This window comes from Myotis myotis, unplaced genomic scaffold, assembly GCF_014108235.1.
Source record: "Myotis myotis isolate mMyoMyo1 unplaced genomic scaffold, mMyoMyo1.p scaffold_m19_p_3, whole genome shotgun sequence".
Lineage (NCBI taxonomy): Eukaryota > Metazoa > Chordata > Mammalia > Chiroptera > Vespertilionidae > Myotis > Myotis myotis.
The window spans coordinates 7668631-7684324 of NW_023416335.1; positions in this window are offsets into that span (position 1 = coordinate 7668631).

Here is a 15694-nt window from a genome sequence, read left to right on the forward strand (position 1 = left end):
AAATTAAAAGACAGGAGGAGAGCCTAAGGGAGCTTTGGGACAACATGAAACAAAACAATATACGAATAATAGGGGTACCAGAGCAACAGAAAGAGGAACAAGGATTAGAAAACCTATTTGAAGAAATAATATCAGAAAACTTCCCGGAAGTGGGGAAGAAAAAAGTCAGACAAGCACAGAGAGCCCCAAACAAGGTGAACCTGAAAAGACCCACACCAAGACACAGCATAATTACCATGGCAAATGGTCAGGACAAAGAGAGAATCTTACAGGCTGCAAGAGAGAGATGGAAAGTTACATACAAGGGATCTCTCATTAGATTGTCAAATGATTTCTCAACAGAAACACATCAGGCCAGAAAAGAATGGACAGAAATTTACAAAGTGATGCAAAGCAAAGGACTGAATCCAAGAATACTCTATCCAGCAAGGCTATCATTCAAAATTGAAGGGGAAATAAGAAGCTCCACAGACAAAAAAAGGCCAAGGGAGTTTATCACCACCAAGCCAGCAATGCAAGGAATGCTAAAGGGACTGGTGTAAAAAGAAGAAATAAAAAGTTTAGAAAGAAAATAGCCACACAAAAATAGAAATGGCTGCAAACAAGTACCTTTCAATAATAACTTTAAATGTAAATGGAATAAATGCTCCAATCAAAACACATCGGGTGGCTGAATGGATAAAAAAACATGACCCATACATTTGCTGTCTACAAGAGACCCACCTCATTAGAAGGGACTCACACAGACTGAAAGTAAAGGGATGGAAAAATATATTTCAGGCATATGGAAATGAAAAGAAAGCTGGGGTAGCTATACTTATATCGGACAAAATAGACCTCAAAGTGAAGACCATAACAAGAGATAAGGGAGGCCACTTCATAATACTAAAGGGATCAATACAACAAGAAGATATAACCCTGATAAATATATATGCACCCAATGCAGGAGCACCCAAATACGTAAAAAAACTCCTGGAAGATATCAAAGGAGAGATCGACAACAATACAATCATAGTAGGGGACTTTAATATACCACTGATATCACTGGATAAATCCTCTAGACACACAATCAGCAAAGAAACAGCAATCCTAAATGACTCACTAGATCAGATGGACTTAATTGACATCTTCAGAACACTTCACCCCAAAGCCATGGAATATACATTCTACTCAAGTGCTCATAGGACAGATTCAAAAATAGACCACATATTGGGTCACAAACAAAGTCTCCCCAAATTCAAGAAGATTGAAATCATACCAAGCATCTTTTCAGACCAAAAGGGCATAATATTAGATATAAACTACAATAAAAACAACTCAAAATACTGAAACACTTGGAAGCTGAATAGCATGTTATTAAATATTGATTGGGTTACCAATGAGATCAAAGAAGAAATTAAAAACATTCTGGAAACTAATGACAATGAAAATACAACAATCCAAAACCTATGGGACACAATGAAAGCAGTCCTGAGAGGGAAGTTTATAGCTCTACAGGCCTATCTCAACAAATAAGAAAAAATGGTAGTAAATCATCTAACTCTACATCTCAAAGAATTGGAAAGAGAGCAACAAGAAAAGCCCAGAGTGAGCAGAAGGAAGGAGATAATAAAGATTAGAGCAGAAATAAATGACATAGAGACCAAAAAAACAATACAGAAAATCAATGAAACCAAGAGCTGACTCTTTCAAAGGATAAACAAGATTGATGAACCTCTAGCCAGGCTCACCAAGAAGCAAAGAGAGAGGACCCAAATAAACAAAATCAGAAACGATAGAGGCGAAATAACAACAGACCCCACAGAAATACAAATGATAGTTAAAAAAAACTATGGACAACTCTACTCCAACAAACTAGACAACCTGGAGGAAATGGACAAATTCCTAGAAAAGTACAGCATTCCAAAACTCAATCAAGAAGAATCTAAAAATCTCAATAGGCCAATAACTATGAAAGAAATTGAAGCAGTCATCAAAAAGCTTCCATCAAACAAAAGCCAGGACCAGACGGCTTCACAGGGGAGTTTTACCAAACATTCAAGGAAGATTTAAAACCTATCCTCCTCAGACTACTACAAAAAATCCAAGAGGAAGGAACACTTCCAAGCTCATTCTATGAAGCCAGCATCACCCTAATACCAAAACCAGGTAAAGACAACACAATGAAAGAGAATTACAGGCCAATATCCCTCATGAACATAGATGCCAAAATCCTCAACAAAATCTTAGCAAATCGGATCCAGCAGTACATCAGAAAGATCATACACCATGACCAAGTAGGATTTATCCCAGGAATGCAAGGATGGTACAATATCCGCAAATCAATAAATGTGATATATCACATAAACAAATTGAAAGAAAAAAACCACATGGTCATATCAATTGATGCAGAAAAAGCATTTGACAAAATCCAACACCCATTTTTGATAAAAACTCTCAGCAAGGTGGGGATAGAAGGATCATACCTCAACATAATAAAAGCCATATATGACAGGCCCACAGCCAACATCATACTCAATGGACAAAAACTAACACCATTTCCCCTAAGAACAGGAATAAGACAGGGATGCCCACTCTCACCACTTCTGTTCAACATAGTACTGGAAATATCAGCCATTGCAATTAGACAAGAAGAAGAAGAAAAAGGCATCCAAATTGGAAAAGAGGAAGTAAAACTGTCCTTATTTGCAGACGACATGCTATTATACATACAAAACCCTAAAGACGCCATCTTAAAACTACTAGACTTAATACATGAATTTGGCAATGTGGCAGGATACAAAATTAACCCCAAGAAATCTAAGGCATTTCTATACACCAATAGTGAACTTTCAGAAAGAGAGTCTAAAAAATCAATCCCATTTACCATCGCACCAAAAAAATTAAGCTATCTAGGAATAAACTTAAATAAAGAGGTAAAAGACCTCTAATCAGAAAACTACAGGATGTTGAAAAAATAGATAGAGGAAGACATAAACAGATGGAAGAACATGCCATGTTCCTGGATTGGTATAATCAACATCATTAAAATGTCCATACTACCCAAAGCAATCTATAAATTCAACGCACTTCCCATTAAAATACCAACAGCATATTTCACAGATCTAGAATGAACTCTCCAAAAATTCATCTGGAATAAAAAAAGACCCCAAATAGCTGCAGCGATCCTGAGAAAGAACAAAGTAGGTGGGATCTAAATACCATAGATCAAGCTGTATTACAAAGCCACTGTTCTCAAAACTGCCTGGTACTGGCACAAGACTAGACATATAGATCAATGGAATAGAATTGAGAGCCCAGAAATTGGCCCGAACCTATATGTTCAATTAATATTTGACAAAGGAGGCAAGAACACACAATGGAGTCAAGATAGTCTCTTCAAGAAATGGTGTTGGGAAAATTGGACAGATACATGCAAGAAAATGAAACTAGACCACCAACTTACATCATACACAAAAATAAACTAAAAATGGATAAAGGACTTAAATGTACGACAAGAAACCATAAAAATTCTAGAAGATTCCAAAGGCAACAAAATCTCAGACAGATGCCGAAGCAATTTCTTCACTGATACAGCTCCTAGGGCACTTGAAACTAAAGAGAAAATGAACAAATGGGACTACATCAAAATAAAAAGCTTCTGCACAGCAAAAGAAACCATCATCAAAACAACAAGAAAGCCCACTGCGTGGGAAAACATATTTGCCAATGTCATATCTGATAAGGGCCTAATCTCCAAAATTCATAGGGAACTCATACAACTTAACAAAAGGAAGATAAACAATCCAATCAAAAAATGGGCAAAGGATCTAAATAGACACCTTTCAAAAGAGGACATTCAGAAAGCCAAGAGACATATGAAAACATGCTCAAAGTCACTAATCATCTGAGAGATGCAAATCAAAACAACCATGAGGTACCATCTCACACCTGTCAGAATGGCCATCATCAACAAATCAACAAACAACAAGTGCTGGGGAGGATGTGGGGAAAAAGGAACAGTCGTACACTGCTGGTGGGAATGCAGACTGGTGCAGCCACTATGGAAGACAGTATGGAGTTTCCTCAAAAAACTAAAAATGAAACTCCCATTTGACCCTGTGATCCCACTTCTAGGAATATATCCCAAGAAACCAGAAACACCAATCAGAAAGGATATATGCACCCCTATGTTCATAGCAGCACAATTCACCATAGCTAAGATCTGGAAACAGCCTAAGTGCCCATCAGTAGATGAATGGATTAGAAAACTGTGGTACATCTACAGGATGGAATACTATGCTGCTGTAAAAAAGAAGCAACTCTTACCATTTGCAATGGCATGGATGGAACTGGAGAGCATTATGCTAAGTGAAATAAGCCAGTCAATGAAGGAAAAATACCACATGATCTCACTCATTCATGGATAATAAAGACCATTATAAATTTATGAACAAAAATAGATACAGAGGCAGAGCTGCCTCAAACAGACTGTCAAACTGCAGCGGGAAGGCCAGGGAAGGTAGGGGGGCAGTAGGGGGGGTAAGAGATCAACCAAAGGACTTATATGCATGTATATAAGCATAACCAATGGACATTAGACACTGGGGGGTAGGGGAGGCCAGGGTATTGTCAAGGGCGGGGGAAGAAAGGAGACATATGTAATACCCTTTGTAATTCTTTAAGCAATAAAAAAAGAAATTTCAATAGTTACTAATATATCTTATAAATAATAACATAAACTTGCTTTATACGAATTTTTTTGAAGACAGCCTATGTAAAGGAAAACAGAACTAGAGGGTGTCCCCAAAAAATGTACACACACACTTTGAATAATTATAAAAGCAGTGTTTGTTAAGATACATTTCATTTTCAAAATGTAATAGAACCAGCTGCTAAAGTGTGTGTACATTTTTGGGGCCAACCTGTATATTAGTATATTTGACTGGATTAACATTTTGTGCGATACTACTGGATCGCCACTAGATGTCAATCTTTCCCATCTTTTGTCACTGAAAACCATGCCAGATGGATTTTAATGTGCTTTTGTTGCTATTTGCAAAATGTAGGATGTAGTGAAGATTCATTTCAGTGCAGATGCAGAATCCTGTTTAGATAGGAAATCACTTTTGCAGCGAGCAGTATCGAGTATGCACAGCCAGCAGAAAGCGTCCAGATGCTGACACGCACCGTGGATGAATGCTCTCACTCCCGCAGGCAAACAGGGTCCCGGAACTACAAACCTTACTTCTCAACTCACAACCGCTGGAAAGGTGGCTACAGTTTTGTCCAGGAGAGCAATATTAAGTTACCAAGGGCAAACACTTTTATACAGATTTGTTCAGTCTGACTTCAAAAGCTTACCCTTTTTAAGATTCATCTCAGATCTTATTTGCAGATTTCTGTTCTCAAGGTCCTTTTTCATAAGATGTTCTATAACCATCTATAGTTGATTTATCAAATATGTTCTATAACATTTCTTTAATATTTGCCACATCCCAGGCCGTTTTAAACAATGACATATCTGTTAGTGCATTTAAGCTTCACAATAATTCTTTGAAGGGGGAAAGACTGTTATTTCCATTCTGCAGATTTGTAAACTGAGGCACAGAGAAGTTGATGGTTTGGCAGAGCCACAGTCTAGTTTAGGCCATTGGTGACAGACCTTACACCATACTTCTATGTAGGGCACCCCCTGCAAAGCCCCTGCCGAAAATACCAAGAAGCCAAAGCTCACTATATTTACCAAAGAATAAAAAATTGTTTTACAATTTAGAGGAATGCTGTAGCTAAAAAGAGACAGCAGGAGGAAAAATTATTAGATTTTTAATGTGAAGAGTAAAATACTCAGAGTCCTAAGTAATCCATGAGGCCTACAGCTTATATAAAATTGTAGAAGGATGAAGAATTAGTATAATTTTCAAAACAAAGCACCTATATTGATTATTTAGAAATGTAACAACTTCAAAATGAGTGCTGAAATATATCCGAGACAATAATTATTAGGTGAGATCATAGGAAGTTGCCAGTAGTACAGTGGGGCCTTAACTTACGAGTTTAATTCGTTCCCTGACGGAGCTCGTAACTCAAATTACTCGTATGTCAAATCACTGTGACGTTCGCTGTGCCAACTAGCGGTGGGGTATCTGAAGCTGGCACGTACTTAACCCGAATTTTAGCTCGCAACTCAAAGCAAAAAATTGGCCGAGAGACTGCTCGTATCTCGAAAAAACTCGTTAGTCTGGACACTCGTAAGTCAAGGCCCCACTGTATACTGTTTTGAACCAGAAAAACAGAAACTTTATGTTACAATCTTATACCTTGGATAAATGGGTTCAATAACATTTGTTAACATTCAATATTTTTTCCTCACTTTGAAGCACTTTAGGATACATTTATCAGTAGAAAGTGAAAGAATATATATCTACACTAATAAAAGACAAAGATGCTAATTGAACACACCTTCGCTAAGCCATAAGCCATGCCCCCCAGCCAATCAGAATGACTATATGCAAATTAACCCAACCAAGATGGCGACCAGCAGCCACAGAGCTGGAGCAAGCAGGAGGCTTGGTTGCCCAGGTGATGGAGGAAGCCAAAATCCTGCCTGCCATGAGCCAGCTGTGGCCTCTGCTCATGGCAACAAAGTTTCAATTATAGAAGACAAATAAATCCCAGATACTTGCTTCCAGCCAGCCTCCACTGGGAGCTTGGGTGGCTGAAAGTTGTGCCAAGCATGCAAATAGCAATCAGTCCCTCACCCAAGCTGGCCACACCCTCATGGGGTGAGGGTCCCTGCTGGGGGGCTTAGCCATCCTGAAAACGGCCCTCAGCTCCTCACCCAGACTGGCCAGGGACCCCAGCAGGACCCCCACACCCTGAAGGATCTGTGGCCAACCTGAAAATGGCCCTCAGCCCCCCCCCCCAGGCTGGCCAGGCACCCCAGTGGGGACACCCACCATGAAGGGGCTGTGGCCAGACTGCAAACAGCCATCAGCCCCTCACCCAGGCTGTCCAGGCACCCCAGGGGGAACCCCTACCCTGAAGGGACTGTGGCCTGCCTGCAAATGGCCCTCAGCCCCCCACCCAGGCTGTCCAGGCACCCCAGTGGGGACACCCACCCTGACGGGGCTGTGGCCAGACTGCAAACAGCCATCAGCCCCTCACCCAGGCTGGCCAGGCACTCCTATATAATAAAAGGTTAATATGGAAATTGAACCTAACAGTAGAATGACTGGGAATGACTTGTCACTATGACACACACTGACCACCAGGGGGCAGATACGCAATGCAGGAGCTGCTCCCTGGTGGTCAGTGCGCTCCCATAGGGGGAGCTCTGCTCAGCCACAAGCCAGGCTGATGGCTGCCAGTACAGCGGTGGTGGTGGGAACCTATCCTGCCTCCTTAGCAGCACTAAGGATGTCCGACTGCAGCTTAGGCCTGCTCCCCGCTGGCAAGTGGACATCCCCCTAGGGCTCCTGGGCTGCCAGATGGGTGTCTGACTGCCAGCTTAGGCCCAATATCCCAGGGAGAGGGCCTAAGCTAGCAGGTGGTCATCCCCCGAGGGGTCCCAGACTGCGAGAGGGCACAGGCCGGGCTAAGGGACCCCCTCCCCCCGAGTGCACAAATTTTTGTGCACCAGGCCTCTAGTCCTACCTAACAAAGAGGCAATATGCTAATTGACCCTCATGCTATCGCAAAGATGGCCGCACCCACAGCCAATAAGGAGAGAATATGCTAATTGACTGCCATGCCCTCAAAGATGGTGGTTCCCACAGCCCATAAGAAGGGAATATGCTAATTGAATGCCTCTACCTCAAATATGCTGGCACCCACAGCTAATAAGGAGGGAATATGCTAATTGACTGCCATGTCCTCAAAGATGGTGGCACCCACAGCCACAAGATGGTGGCACCAAGTTTCCTCAGCTCAGGTGGGCCCGGCCACTCCCTGTTCCTGTCTCTGGACTCCTCCAGTCCCCTCAGCCCCCAGCCACCCAGGGCTGGCCCGAGGCTCAGGTAACCAGGGTCGGCGAGGCTTGTAGTGCAGGCAGTGGCAGCAGCAGAGGTGTGATGGGGTGTCGTCTTCTCCTGATTGCTGGGTAGCCTCCCATCCCTGAGGCCTCCTGGACTCTGAGAGGAGGCAAGCCAGGCTGAGGAACCCCCCTCCAGTGCATGAATTTTCATGCACCAGGCCTCTAGTCTATAATAATAAAACTGTAACATGCTAATTAGACCAGACAGATGAACGACCTTCTGTACATCATTCCGGACATCATTTCAGATGAAGCCACAGCAGTGGGGGCCAAGGCAGAGGCAGTTAGGGGCAATAAGTCAGGCAGACAAAGTGGTTAGGGGTGATCAGGAAGACAGAGGCAGTTAGGGGCGATCAGGCAGGCAGGCGAATGGTTAGGGGTGATCAGGCAGGCAAGCAGGTGAGCGGTTAGGAGTCAGTGGTCCTAGATTGCGAGAGGGTGCAGGCCAGGCTGAGGGACCCTGCACCCTGTGCACCAGGCCTATAGTAATTAAATAAAAGCCCACAAACAATCCAAAAACTATTTTATAAATATTTTTATAAGAATTTATCAGGCTTTCAAAGTAAAAACAGCCCCTCTATTCTTGAAGAGTTCAGTTTCCCAAACTGCAATATCAAAACAGTCAAATTTTCCCCCAAAAAATGTTTTTCAATATTTGATTTTATTTATTCTTTTAATTAGTAGAGCATAAAACAAAGACCTTGTAATAACTGATAGATCAGTATAATGTGTCAATTTTATTTTATGGGTTAAAGTCTGCTAGGTCTGATATTATAAAAGCTACGCTAGCTTCCTTTTCATTAGGATTTGCACTTCATCCATACATTTATATTCAACCTTTCTGTACTCTTACATTTAAACTGTGTCATTGATAAACAGTATAAATTTGTTGCTTACAGTTTACATTCAGAGGAGATTAAATTTGCCTCTACAGCAGACTGGATTGGGAGCTCTAGCCATCCAAATCACCCTAATCCAATAAAAAATTAAGATGATTTCTATCTGGGGTTAGGTCTCTCTTAGACTGGTCTCTTTCCACCTCATCCTAACTTCTTGTGTGTGTGTGTGTGGGGGGGTGTGGGTGGGGAAGGGGGGTTCTGTTCATTGTCTAGCTTTTGTAGTTAGCACTCAGGTGGTGGTTGGTCTCAAACTATCTAGTCTGTTATTGCTGAAAATAAAACTAATGAAAGTTTTGTAGTGAAATATTGTAGATTGTGTGATATAAATTGTGATCCATCTCCCAAGAAAATCTTTAATAAAATATACATTTCCCCTCTAATTCTTTTAATGCAAGAGTAATTCACTAATGCTTTCTGGTGAAAATAGGATTGCATCCTGCTTCATGGTCAGCCTGAAACAAAAATAGGTTTCCAACAGGAACAAGTATATGGATTAAGAGTGTATTTGAAATGGGAGTAGAGACACACACACAAGACGCTCAACTCAAAATGTCTTATAATTTTAGCTAGCTAGTTCAGACAACAAATTCTAAAAATAGAACTTAATGTTGAGCAAGGTCAGCTACTGTCACTGATAAACAGTGTCTGGAACCCCAGGCTTTCCCCGTTTTCTTCTTCCTTCCTTTTCCTGCACTATGCTCCTAACTGAATTCCTTATATGACACATCATATTGTAACTACATGCATTTGCTCACAGAGCTTTGGTCTCCTAGAATGTCCTTCCAAACCCCAAGTACCTATTTACCCCCATCGACACATTCTTTACAACTCATCCTTACCCCCCTTCTTCCCTAACCTATGGACTCCTCTCTGAACTAGGAGCTCATGGCAATTTGTCTGAAGCTCTCCTGGTTCACTCATCTTATTTTCCTTGTTGTTTGCGGATAAGATTCATTTCCAACTGTTTCTCCAGATTACTCAAAAAGTCCAGCTCCCTCTAGGTTTTAGACGGAATAAATATTTTATAAATACAGGTTGACAATTAATGTTTGGAAAACAATTATTTTACCTTTCCTGTAGGTTCTAGCAATAAACTATACTTTGTAAAAAGGATGCTGATTGTGGGTGATAAATAAAAATATATTTTAAATAATGAGAATTATAACTAATAGCAGTTGTTATTTATTGTTAGGCTTATGCACCAGCCACGATAGAGATTTTTTTTTTTGCATTTTTTCCCAACTATTTTTTTCCTCTTTTTATTGTTTAAAGTATTACAAATAGTAGTACATATGTCTCCTCTTTTTTCCCCCAATTGACCTTCCCCTAGCCTTCCCTACCCCCCAGCACATTCCCTCACCCCCTTCCCAGTGTCTTGTGTCCATTGGTTATGCTTATATGCATGCATACAAGTCCTTCGGTTGATCTCTTACCTCCCTCTGCCCCCCAACCCTCCCCCCTTCCTGCTGTCATTTGACAGTCTGTCCGATGCTTCTCTGCCTCTATATCTATTTTTGTTCATCAGTTTATAATGGTCTTTATAATCCATAAATGAGTGAGATTATGTGATATTTTTCTTTCACTGACTGGCTTATTTCACTTAGTATAATGCTCTCCAGTTCCATCCATGCTGTTTCAAATGGTAAGAATCCCTTCTTTTTTTATAACAGCATAATATTCCATTGTGTAGATATACCACAGTTTTCTAATCCACTCATCTGCTGATGGGCATTTAGGCTATTTCCAAATGTTAGCTACTGTAAATTGTGCTGCTATGAACATAGGGGTGCATATATCCTTTCTGATTGGTGTTTCTATTTTCTTGGGATATATTCCTAGAAGTGGGATCACTGGGTCAAATGGCAGTTCCATTTTTAATATTTTGAGGAAACTCCATAATGTTCTCCACAGTGGCTGCACCAGTCTGCATTCCCACCAGCAATGCAGGAGGGTTCCTTTTTCTCCGCATCCTCTCCAGCACTTGTCTTTTGTTGATGATAGCCATTCTGACAGGTGTGAGATGGTACCTCATTGTTGTTTTGATTTGCATCTCTCGGATGAGTAGTGACTTTGAGCATGTTTTCATAGGTCTCTTGGCTTTCCGAATGTCCTCTTTTGAAAAGTGCCTATTTAGGTCATTTGCCCATTTTTTGATTGGGTTGTTTATCTTCCTTTTGTTAACTTGTATGAGTTCCTTGTAAATATTGGAGATTAAACCCTTATAGGAGATAACATTGGCAAATATGTTCTCCTATGCAGTGGGCTTTCTTGTTGTTTTGTTGATGGTTTCTTTTGCTGTGCAGAAGCTTTTTATTTTGATGTAGTCACATTTGTTCATTTTTCTCCTGAGTTCCATTGCCCTAGAAGCTATACCCTTAAATATATTGCTACGACAAATGTCTGCGACTTTGCTGCCCATGGCTTCTTCTAAGATTCTTATGGTTTTCCATCTTACATTTAAGTCTTTTATCCATTTTGAGTTTATTTTTGTGTATGGTATAAGTTGGTGGTCTGGTTTCATTTTTTTGCAAGTATCTGTCCAGGTTTCCCAGCACCATTTATTGAAGAAACTGTCTTGACTCTATTGTATGATCTTGCCTCCTTTGTCAAATATTAATTGTGCATAATGGCTTGTGTCAATTTCTGGGTTCTCTCTTCTCTTCCACTGGTCTATCTGTCTGTTCTTGTGCCAGTACCAAGCAGTTTTAAGAACAGTGGCTTTGTAGTATAGCTTGATATCTGGTATTGTGATCCATCCAACATTGTTCTTTCTCAAGATTGCTGCAGCTATTTGGGGTCTTTTTTTTTTTTTATTCCAGATGAATTTTTGGAGAATTTGTTCTAGGTCTTTGAAGTTTGCTGTTGGTATTTTAATGGGAATTGCATTGAATTTATAGATTGCTTTGGGTAGTATGGACATTTTAATGATGTTATTGATGTTGATTCTACCAATCCATGAACATGGTATATTCTTCCATTTGTTCGTGTCTTCCTCTATCTCTTTTTTCAGCATTCTGAAATTTTCTGAGTACAGGTCCTTTATATCCTTGGTTAATATTATTCCTAGGTAACTTATTTTTTTGTTGTTGCAACGATAAATGAGATTGCTTTTTAAATTTCTCTTTCTGTGAGTTCATTATTGGTGTATAGAAAAGCCACAGACTTCTGGGTATTAATTTTGTATTCTGCTACATTGCCGAATTCATTTATTAAGTATAGATTTTTTTATGGAGTCTTTGGGGTTTTTTATGTATAATATCATGTCATTTGTGAATAAGGACAGTTTTACTTCTTTTTTTCCAATTTGGATGCCTTTTACATCTTCTTCTTGTCCTATCGCAACGACTAGTACTTCAGTACTATGTTGAACAGGAGTGGTGAGAGTGGGCATCTCTGTCTTGTTCCTGTTCTTATTGGAAATGGTTTTAGTTTTTGCCCATTGAGTATGATGTCGGCTGTGAGTTTGTCATATATGGCTTTTATTATGTGAGGTATGATCTTTCTATTCCCACCTTGCTGCGGGTTTTTATCAAGAAAGGGTGTTGGATTTTGTCAAATGCTTTTTCTGCATCAATGGATATGATTATATGGTTTTTATCTCTCAGTTTGTTTATATGGTGTATCACATTTATTGATTTGCAGATGTTATACCATCCTTGCATCCCCGGAATAAATTCCACTTGGTCATGGTGTATGATCTTTCTAATGTATTGCTGGATTTGATTTGCTAGAATTTTGTTGAAGATTTTGGCATCTATGTTCATGAGGGGTATTGGCCTGTCATTCTCTTTCTTTGTATTGTCTTTATCTGATTTTGGGATAATGCTGGCTTCATACAAAGGGCTCAGAAGTGCTCCTTCCTCTTGAATTTTTTTGGAATAGTCTGAGGAAGATATGTTTTATTTCTTTTTTGAATGTTTTATAAAACTCCCCTGTGAAGCCATCTTGTCCAGGGCTTTTGTTTGTTGGAAGATTTTTGATTACTGCTTCAATTTCCTCCATAGTTATCGGCCTATTCAGAAATTTTGATTCCTCCTGGCTGAATTTTAGAAGCTCATATTTTTTAGGAATATGTCCATTTCTTCTAGGTTGACCAGTTTGTTATGGTAGAGTTGCTCATAGTCTTTTTTTTTTTTTTTAATGATTCTTCGTATTTCTGTGGGGTCTGTTGTTATTTCACCTCTTTCATTTCTGATTTTGTTTGTTTGGGTCCTCTCTCTGCTTCTTGGTGAACCTGGCTAGAAGTTCATCAATCTTGTTTATCCTTTCAAAGAACCAGCTCTTGATTTCATTGATCTTTTGTATTTTTTTTTTTATCTCTATGTTATTTATTTCTGCTCTGATCTTTGTTATTTCCTTCCTTCTGCTTACTCTGGACTTTTCTTGTTGCTCTATTTCTAATTCTTCAAGTTGCAGAGTTAGATGGTTTATTATCAGTTTTTCTTGTATTTTGAGGTAGGCCTCTAATGCTACGAACTCCCCTCTCAGTACTGCTTTCATTATGTCCCAAAGATTTTGGAATGTTGTGTTTTCATTGTCGTTTGTTTCCAGCATGTATTTTATTTCTTCTTTGATCTCTTTGGTAACCCACTCATTGTTTAATAGTATGCTATTCAGCCTCCAAGTGTTTACATTTTTGTGATTGTTTTTACTGTAGTTAATTTTTAATTTTATGCCATTGTGATCTGAGAAGACGCTTTATATGATTTCAGTTCTCTTGATTTGGAGAGGCTTTGCCTATGTCCCAATATGTGGTCTATCTTTGAGAATGTCCCATGTGCGCTTGAGAAGAATATATATTCTGTAGTTTTGGGGTGGAATGTTCTAAATATGTCAATTAAGTCCATTTGATCTAGTGAGTCATTTAGAATTGAAGTTTCTTTGCTAATTTTTTGTCTAGAGGATTTATGTAGTGATGTTAATGGGGTATTAAAGTCTCCAACTGTGATAGTGTTGCTGACAATCTCACCCCTGATATGCTCCACAAGTTTTTTATGTATTTGGGTGCCCCTGCATTGGGTGCATAAATGTTGACCAGAGTTATATCTTCTTCTTGTATCATTCCCTTTAGTATTATGAAGTGGCCTTTCTTGTCTCTTGTTATGGTCTTGACTTTGAGGTCTATTTTGTCAGATATAAGTATGGCTACCCCAGCTTTTTATTCATTTCCATTTGCCTAATAGATAATTTTCCATCCCTTCACTTTCAGTCTGTGTGAGTCCCTTGTTCTGAGGTAGGTCTCCTGTAGACAGCATATATATGGGTCATGTTTTGTTTTTGGTTTTACAGAGAGGAAGGGAGAGGGATAGAGGTTAGAAACATCAACAAGAGAGAAACATCAGTCAGCCACCTCCTGCACACCCCGCAGTGGAGATGTGCCTGCAACCAAGGTACATGCTCCTGACCAGAATCGAACCCGGGACCCTTCAGTCTGCAGGCCGATGCTCTATCCACTGAGCCAAGCTGGTTAGGGCTGGTAACCATTGTTTTGTTCTCTGTTTCTACGAGTCTGTTTTTGTGGGTTTTTATTGTTGTTGTTGTTTGTTTTTTTTAAATGTCACATATATGTAAGACCATATGGTATTTGCCTGTGTCTATCTGACTTATTTCACTTAGCGTAAAACTCTCCAGGTTCATCCATACCCCACAATTTATGTGGAACTACAAAAAGTCCACAATAGTCAAAGCAATCTTGAGACAGAAGAACATAATTGGAGGTGTCACGCACCTACCTATACTTTGACCACCTCCCCTCTCCAGGTCTCTGGGCTTTAGAAAACTAAATATACCATTTCAACATTAAGCAAGCTAATAATTAGTTGCAACTATCTGCAAACTGGCAGTCAAGGTGTCAGTAGTATAATTTAAATCCATTGTTGAATGATATTTGTTTATTCAATGTTATAAATAGCCACCCCAGAAATCCAAGAGGGAAAAATATACTTCAGGATGCAAAAGTATTCCCCGTTTGTATACTTTCTAATTAAAAAAGGAATGAGGTATAAAAGAAAGGGAATATGGCTATCTGTGCATGTAAATAAAAAAACAACAACCTGGTGTATTCAGTTGGGTGGCTAATGTCCTACAGAGAGTACAAGTTCATTACCAGAAAAATTCTTGAATGTACATATCTGGGTATATTACTTCTCACAGCAATTACCTGCCATTCATTGTCTGCATTTTTAGTAAAATTAATACATTTACTAATGCAAAGTAGTGATTTCTATCCGTAATGCCAAATACAGTGGTATTTAAAAGTATCTATTAAAAGTGTGTAGATAATACAAACAGGGATTGAAATGCCCAACTATTGACACTGACCCCAGTTCTCTCACTGGTCACACTGATGTGTTTCAGGACCTCTTTGTAAAAAGCACTAAGACTAGACTTTAAGATTGTGAATGCTGCATCCATTTGAGGCGAGGGTTCAGGATCTGAAGAAAGGACTGCACACAAATGAATACACTAGAGAAGAAATATGAATTTAGAAGGCATGGGGAGCCAGGTGGAAACCTTTCTCTGGTGGAGAGGCTCTTTGACTTCTGGATTGCCATTGCTTTTATTCACTTGAATACACATTTGCCCTTTAGAAATGCAAACAGGCATATCAAAGGTAAAGTTTGGTACACAGTAAAAGGATTATCAGGTTAGGGAATTGGCCAACAGTAGGGCAATATTATGCTGATTTTCATCCCTGCTGAATATCCCATTCATATGGTACTTGTTGGTCTTAGCTTCTGGCACAAGATCAGTGAGTAGATCTGTTTGCTCATAAATCTTT